Source organism: Lepeophtheirus salmonis, chromosome 13 (assembly GCF_016086655.4).
Source record: "Lepeophtheirus salmonis chromosome 13, UVic_Lsal_1.4, whole genome shotgun sequence".
NCBI lineage: Eukaryota > Metazoa > Arthropoda > Copepoda > Siphonostomatoida > Caligidae > Lepeophtheirus > Lepeophtheirus salmonis.
This window is the reverse complement of record NC_052143.2, coordinates 45,436,197-45,445,389: the sequence shown is the minus strand read 5'-3', so window position 1 is coordinate 45,445,389 and position 9,193 is coordinate 45,436,197. Positions and strand designations below refer to the sequence as shown.

The 9,193-nt window shown below is 32.0% G+C and overlaps 1 long non-coding RNA gene across 1 annotated transcript; it reads left to right on the top strand.

The window, feature by feature from the left end:
- Positions 1 to 788: 788 nt before the first annotated feature.
- Positions 789 to 3,867, top strand: LOC121128313 (uncharacterized). The gene is made up of 2 exons (XR_005868136.2): positions 789 to 1,074; positions 2,607 to 3,867. It is a non-coding gene; the product is annotated as an uncharacterized lncRNA (long non-coding RNA).
- The last annotated feature ends 5,326 nt before the right edge of the window (positions 3,868 to 9,193 follow it).

The following is a 9,193-nucleotide window of genomic DNA, read 5'->3' as shown; positions in this document are numbered from 1 at the left end:
CCGGCCCCTTATTTAGGGAAATAAAGCACTATGTGCCGGTGATACTTTAACGTAGAAAATAGGGACCCACACCAAATCATTTTCTTTAAAAAGAAAATAATATTCAAAAAATTATTCCTGGAATAGAAAAGACTCCAAATTAAATTCAAATTTGAAAAAAGAAAAGGAAATGATCCCTGCACTTACTAGGTGGTCCATTGAAATCTGACCACTTACTAATTCAATAATTAATGAAGTTTGAGTTTATGAAATTAGTTCATTATTCGATATATTAAAGCATGAACAATTAGTTACAAAACAAAGAGTTGAAAAAAAATGACACTAGAACGTGATCAATGAATTTCATTGGCGCAGTCCAAGCAGTTGGGCGTCTCTAGGACCCCTGTCTACGTCGTCAGCAAGTCCAAAACGTTGGAAAGAAAGACTTTATCAAAAAGGATACATTGGACTAGGAGGTGGTAAAGAAAATACCCAAGGTCAATCCCATGAAGCCCATGAGACCCCATGCAAGAGATCTCGGGTGTTTACTCCAGACTGGTCAGAGAGCTGTCAAAAAAGTGGGTGGAAGGAGCCTTTTGACGGTGTAGAGGGCACTTTTGACACCAACAATGGCAGAAACCCATTTCCTCCGTTGCAAGACTCTTTTGAACTCTTTTTGACACTTTTGGGCCCCTACAGCACTCATGTACCCCGAGTACACCTTTTGAGTGCATGTCGAGGGGAAGGCCTGCAGTGTCCCTCATCAAAACTTAGATCCTCAAAGCCACTGTCAGTCAACAATGGGATGCCATACCTGCATTTTACATAAGTACAATGTTAATATAAAGGTACTGTTTGTTGGTTATATCCATTATCGATCATACTCTATGTATACGATGCACGGACAACAATGTAGTATTACTTTGAATACATGCATAATCTATTATTGTGCGATGATCATCATTCAGGAATAATAATAAAGTCAGGACAAAAATATGCAAGAGCTAAAAACAAAAGCATCAAAGCAACATCATCATGGATGAATAATAACAGAGCCATCACTACGAAACAAATTATATAACTACATTTTATTATGTGAGTATTTTTATTTAAAAAAATAATAAGTTATTTGTATTGAAGGCATCTTATTTTTCATAATAAAATTTTTGAGTCTATTTTTTTGGATCTCAATGCATCAATTCGTAGACCCATCATAATCATTTAAAAATATTACATATATTCATTTCAGGTTTTTGTTACTAATATTGTTGTATATTTATGATATAGTCTTAGTATTTTGTTGCATGACCTTAAATAATTAAGGAATTGTACCTTCATGGCTGGAGGTAGATTCTTTTCTATTATTGGACAAACAATACATATCATGAGTTCTGGTCAAAACACTTTTGTTGAAAGCTAAAAATACTCGATGATCTATCAAGAACAGGATTTAATCAAACACGGATTGACTCAAAATTGGAAGTTTCAAAACTACTTATGTAGTTAATTGTGTTTTTTTACATACTTGGTATAATAAAAAAATCCGTACATAGTCAATTTTTCATCTGAAAAATAGCAGGTTCTTTTTTCCAAATTGTTTTTAACTTCATTTTTCACTTATAAAATATCTATATATACTTATTGACGTAATCCAACCAATCGGTTTTATGTATGCTTAAAGTTTATCCTTCCCAATTAATTTGATTTAAAAAAATATTTGCTAATTTGTTAAATTATAATGACTATTGTTTTCCCATTAATGGAACACACCCCATCAGGCTATGAGAAGAAACTCAAAATAATATTTCGTTTTAACACGTTTATAGAACAAAAAATATATTTATTCTACCAGTCAAAAATATTCAAGTATACTCGTTATTAAAAACAAAATTGATGATTCCATTTTTTTTTAAATGAAGTCAAAGGAATACATTATAGCCCAATGCTGTATGTGCGGCACATAACTCAAAATGTTCAAAAACGCAACAATAATGAATGACAATTAAACGTATGAAAATCCAAATTGATTAAAAAATTTAACATTTTTAATATCAGATTCATAGAATTTTTTAGCCTTTAAAATTTGATCACAATATTCAAATATTTATCCAAATTTGAGATATGGAAATTAAGTATTCTTTTGACACTATATCGTGTCTTGTTTTTTTTTTTTTTTTAAAGTATAAAAGTCAAATTATACTTTGTTACATGAAGTGGAATCATGTTTTAATCTCTATGACATTAGTTAACTATAAAAATATATACTGAATGTTTTATTTTTTTCAACTTCCTCCTAGGTCTATTTACGATTCATATAAGTCGTAAATTAAATTAAAAACAGTCTAATCATAGAAAAAAAAAGTCTATGTAGATAAAAAAAATATTTTGTTTCTGTATATTCTTCTTGGTTCTTAAGGAAATAGATGGTCATGGCAAATAAACAATATTCTTGTATCTGAAATTGCATTTTGCACATTTAAAATTGTACATATGTGGAAGTTGAGAATGCATTTTTTTTTTTTAGTTTTCTTTTAAATAAGTTTAATCAGTATAAATAATGAATCCATAAGTATAATGGATGTCGTAAAAAGAAATCTATTATTTCTAATTGATTTTTTTCTATAAAGGTTTATCACCTTGGTTGCCAAAACAGTGCGTACATGACGACAGTGGGACTCGACAATTTCCATTACTTTATCCACATTTACGACACCATGGTTAATCTTTGATATCTAAACTAACGAAACCGAATCCACTCAACCAACATTTGTATGATTGATGATACAATATTAGGACCATAAACACTAATTATATTTTCGCCTTGTTTGAAGGAAAACTATAAAATATGCCATACTTTCTCTTCGTCTGTGTCCATCTTGGACGCACACTCAAGCAATACTGAGTCAAACAATCACAAAACTTAAAAAAAAATGTTTTTAAGTCACAATCTTATCTTTCTAATGTCATATAGTGTAAACTGACTACATACACTTATACAACGCGAGATACACATTACTAAAGGCATCTATTGGAAAATAATGAACTTTTTTTTTCCTACACCTATTGTATTGTCTAAATTCAATTACGATAAAATTATTTACACCATAGATTTTTATATACTCTATCCTTATTAATGAACATTGACTAAATGAACTTTAAAATTACTTTCTACATACTAAAAATCTTTGCAATGAAATGTAGTAATAAAATGAGAAGATGTCAATTTTATTTTGTCAATTTGCACACATTTCCAAGTCCAACCTCCTAATTTTTAAAGATCAAAGAGCTCTTTCTATGAATGTTTCGCTGACCTATGTATTACATCAATATGATGCGTCAACATAAAGATAACATTGAAAAGGAAAATAGGGAAAAGGAAAAAAAATGCAATTAGTTTTTTACTACATATAAACAGAGTGCAGACGTTGTTTGACAACACATTTTGAACTACTGCAACAGGTTCATATGTGAAGGTAGAACGTTGTTTGTTGTTTTGGAGGCTAGCCAAAAGTGTTTGACGTCATTTAAAAAAAAATGACACCCATCAACCAAGTATTTATTCCATAATTTTGGAAAAGGCATCCTTGTTACGATCCGCGCCGTAAAAGGCAATGTTGAGATTGAAAATGTATTAAATTTGGACAGGTTCTTTGTTGGAAGAAAAAAACAACAACTGATGTCCAGGATCCGCGAGGAATTTCGGAATCTGCCAAAAGGAAAGTGTCGTCAAGTACTGCTCCTGTTTCGAAGATCGAGTCGAAACCGTTACAGACGTCAATATCTACAATGTTGAATAAAAATCGGTTTTTTTTATTGAGATTTCATTTGCCATTGGTTTTAATTAGAATTGTAATATTAGTTTATGAGGAAATACATTTTTTTAAAGTCGTGTCATTCCAAGTGGAATTGATAAAAAAAGGAAGTTATTGTATTAGCTACTTTTCTGAATATATAGATATATATTCAGAAATTTGCTCAACCTACAGCCCACATTGTCATCTGTAGTATTTAAGTGGAATCGAATGCATCACTAAAAACTTATACTATATCTTCATGATATATTACAAATTAACATCTATAAAATTTGAGTGAAATTAAAAATAGACATGTTTCATTTTTTTGAGGTCAAAATATTGACCTCGTGACCTTATGGGTAAGAACTTATTTTATCCGCTAAAAAAAACAACAACATCAAAATGATTAAACAATGATCTCTTAAATAGTTTTAAAGTAGATCGATATCTTCAAAAACATTCAAAATGCAGTTATTCAAAAATAGAGTAGGTGGCATAGAGGCTAAAAATTTAGAAGCCTATAAATCTTGAGCTGGAACACAAAAAAGGTTGTAATTTTGGATTTTTTAAATGATATAACAATATATGCCAATTTTGAAAAAAAAAATCCAAGATGATGCTGCTGTTGACTCATTGATTTGACTTGGAATGAGCTGTTGTTTGGTAAGTAAAATGTATGTAATATACAGGCCAATATTTCACTGACATGTTTGAGTCAGTTATATAGGATTTCTATTCAAATTTGTTGGATGAATTAGTTCCTCAAAAGCTCTATTTATATATTCAAACGTTTATTTTATCTAAGATACTTATATTGGCCCTAATATGGCCTTTCCAATAAAGTCTATCAATTTCTAATTCTTTTATTATAACAATCAGTTTGAGCTACTTGAAGTACAATTTGCGGTGCTTCAAAGGGGTTAATAAAGAATATTTGTTACTAGAAATTCACGATCATTTGTCAAAGTGTACAAATATAATTCCCATTCAACAAAAAAAAAAATATATATATATATATCTTAAATGATTTTGTGTTGTCAGACCATAAATGATCATCTACCTCAAATTCTACTCAAATTAAGCTATCAAGAAAATAATATATAGATAGATTGAATAGCTGTCCTCACTTGCTTCAAGATCAAAATATCCTTCAGCTAGAGTAAAGTACATATGTGAGCAAGGGACACTCGACAACAGTATTGGACTTTTCACGTATAAATATTTATGTATGTATTGAATCTGGAAGCTTTAGAGTCATAATTTACAAAGCATACATACAAACATATAATATGTGTTTATTTAGAGTGCATATTTATGCTTATCCATGGCATAAATCAGTGATTAATATACAAAAAAAAAAAAAAATATCCCAAATAAACTGTAATGGGAATTTTATGATCACAATAATTCAATTACATGTTTTAACATGTTGTGTGTTTTTATTTCTTTCTTGTTGTCGTTAAAGAGTTATTTTTGAATTTGGAGCACTTCTTTGCCCCTCCCCTCTTTTCCGCTGGAGTAGTCAAATAGCTTCAAAAACAGAATGACTAATACGTCATGTATTGAGGAAATGAATAAATTAAAAACAAACACTTCAAAAAGATTTATGTGATGCACAAAAATCTATACTTCTGCGGAGGTGAGGACACAATTAATCTAATTGCCACATTATTAAAGGGCTTAAGTGTTATGAATGGAGAAAAAGATGCAAGTCAAATTAGTCAAGTCTGGAAATATCTGCTTTCTTATTAAAGTAAAAGGATATTTAGAGCTAGAAAGTGTATTCATTACTTCTGAAGGGGTTAATATTCCATTTCTCTATTGATCTCCTCATTAACTTTTCCTTCAGTTGTATTTTTTCAAAATACAACATAATATTTTTTAATTTGATTTTTGAATAAAATGAATATTCAATTAGTCAAACATTATATTTTTGAAGAATCATTTTTTTTTCTTAATCAATTTTAAAAAGATCAATATGTGATTTTCAGAAATAAGATACCTTTACTTTTAATAAAGAAAAGGTCTCTGTAAAGAAAAAAAAACAAACTAATTATAGTAATTAGAAAGGGAAAAATGTTATCGCTTGTGATTTTTTTCTTTTTTCCAAATTATTTAATAGGTTGTTGTTGTATTAACTTCTTCCTCTGAAGTAAGCATTCTCGACAATCTTTGCTTTAAATTGTTTTAAAAATGCATAGTAAAAAATATTTTATAAATTTAAATATAATTAATATTTTCCCTAAACTAATCTTATTTCAAATGTAGTTGGTTCTCCTCTTTATTAAAGTAATTTATTTTCTGCAACCAAAATCATATACCAGGTAGCTGATATTAACATGGTTTTTATAATATCTCGCACCCGCCTCTACTCGGGCTTTTACAAACATCCCATCTTGCAAGCAAAGACTCACGGCTTGATTTGATCTTTAGAATCTTGTTTATACTGAATTCAAGAAAATTATTATCCCTCATGATTATCTAAATTATAATTATTCCACATCTTCAATCTTAGTCGAAACGAAAAAGGAAAAAAATAAATAAATTGAAAGGATAAATAGTTGCTGGTTTGGTCTTAGCAATAGAGACTATGACAGTCCTTGAGAAACAAACCCTTACAAGGAGGCCTATATAATGTAATTTGTTGCTTGATTGATTACAGACTAGATATGTGTGGGGTGCGTCGAGATAAAGTAGTCTAAAAGAAAATGAAAAATAGGAGAAAATCCCAGTTAATTTTTTAACTTTCTATATATAGGGTAGGGCAACAAAACGTGGACTTTAAGATAGATTTAGACGTACATCAATAGTTTTAAATTATTTTGAATAGGCAGAAAAAAAAATCAAATTCTTTACACAACATGAAAACCTGGTTTTTGCAAACACTTTTCACTCAATATGACCACCTTCATTATCAATCACGGCCTTTACAGGTTGTTGCCTGGTTGTCATATAGGAGTTGATGAAAAGCTTATCTGACAAGTTGTCCCATAGAGACACTATGGAGGTCTTTAGTGAGTCCACATTTGAGTGGAGGTCCTGCTGTTTTCCTTCTTCAAAGTGCTCGATATAGAAAAGTCAAGTGGGTTTAATCTGGTGAGGAAGGGGACATATCTCTTTGGAACATAATGGAGTCATGGGATCTGCATAGAACTTTATGCACTTGACGGACATGGGAGAGAGGGTGCTGTCCTGAGTTCACACGTAGTCACACCCTTGCTTTTGTGCTGACGTGCCACATACAAAAGTGGGGACCCAAAACATGGACTAAATTACGAAAAACGAGATTCTTATGGAATCAAGAAAAGACTGTCAATACCATTATATGTAATATATGTATAAATGTTATATGTAGCTAATCTTTTCATTGAATACGTCTTACCTTCACAAATAACAGATTGGCAGATCTATTCAATGCAAGTCGTATCCATGCCATACCACACTGTGAAGAAGGCAGCTCAGAGTTAGCCCAAGTTTGGATGAGAGGTGTAGAAGACATTCCTCTCCAAGACATTCCAAACTGAAAGTCCAGTGGGTTGAGGTCAGGGAAGGCCAGAAGTCAGCTGTATTGTTGCTCCGGAAGTTTTGGTTCTTCTTGGCTGTGTGGGATTACAATGGACTTCTTGATGCTGTTAGCAGTCCGGATGGAGATGCCAACGGTCTGCAGTCTTCTTGGGACTGGATAAGTTGTAGAGGAGATTGCAGAGGCTTGCCTATTTGGTTTTGCTGCAAAAATTTTACATTTAGAGACATAGGATACAAACAATGCGTCCCTTTCCTTTCTTTTTGGTTCAGCTGTCGTTTGGTTGCATAATCATATCTCTTAATTAAAAAGCAACAGAAATAAACTCTGATTATAGCTGGACTTACAGATAAATGACTTTATCATATATTTGAGAACATATATTGATATGTACTTTAAAATAACAGCACAACTTTTGAAAAAAGTCTTACTGGAATGGAAAAATAAATCAATTTGACTTTTTGTTTCCTGTACCTCCAACTTTATAACTTATTTGATTCCACAGAATTAATCAATGATTTTTCACACAATAATTATTACGTAGACATAATTGAGACAGCCATGTTTTCCCCGTCTTCGTTTTGAAAGAAAAATGATCCCTGGGGACTTGATTATTTTCTTTTTATTTATATATATATGTTGCTATAGGAAACCACATGAACAAGATTTTGTTGCTACAATAAATTGAGTACAATATATTGAAGAGCCAATTTGGTTTATGCATATCTGTTAAAAAAACTACAAGTTTGCAATGCTTGCATCATCTGTCATAAGAAAATCTGTATAACTGAGGAATATTGCTAATTGTGAGAGGACTTGAAGCAACTTGACATACTACTCACTTTAAATAGAATAGTAGAGAATTGTAAATTCAATGTTAAGAAGACTCTAATTCATTGATGTAAAGGGAGCGGGGATCAAATTGTCGCCAAAATATTTTTCTACAAAAAATAACACAAAATATACATTTTTTAACTTTTTACTGAAAATCAAAACTATGACGAGCATATAGGTATAGAGTAGCCATTCATTCGATATAATCACCGTTGGCATCAATAACGGCCTCAATACGGCCTCTGAACCGGCCGCAGGCTCTTCTGACCATCTTCTGGCCATGTTGCCGAATACCTCCTTGATGGAGTCCATCAGGCTGGCCTTGGTGCTATGGGGATGTCTGTTGGTATGTCTCTCGACATAGTCCCAGACAAAATAGTCCAAAGGTCGGGAGAATTAGGAGGCCACAAATCCTTGGTTACGACGTCATAACAGTTCTCGGTTAGCCACTGCATGGAGATTTTGGACACATGCCAGGGTGATGAGTCCTGTTGCCACACCCATCTTCTTTACCTTGTCGACAAAGTCGGTGTCCCTGACCTTCCTGTCGGCGCCCTCCTCCTTGGGTGCCCTCTTTATGGTGGCATCAACATCCCAAGTGTCCTTTAGCTTCTTACAGATACGCTGAACAGTCCGTAAATTCACTCCTAGGGTTGAAGTAATCGTTGAATTGGAGATTTCACCTCCATTATTAACCAATGCCATGACTACGGCGGACCTCGAAAGCTCCTCGTTCCACTTATAGCTCTTTATCTCCTCATATGATGACGGCATGATGCTAACTGAACTACGTATCGTCAGCTGACAAGAAAAGCTTTCCTATTTGGTAATCGGTTTTTTATTTAATAATGTCGTCTTCAAGTTATCAAGGTTTAAAGTAAGCGACAATTTGATCCCCACTCCCTGTATATATAAACAATTCATTATTGCCGATTAAACTTAACATTTGGATTTTAATCTTTATAGTCTAAACTAGTAAAAAAAGAACAAATATTATATTAAATGAGAAAGTCATTTTAGTTTGGAATATATTTTCAATACAAGGCTCCCCATCAAATGTGGA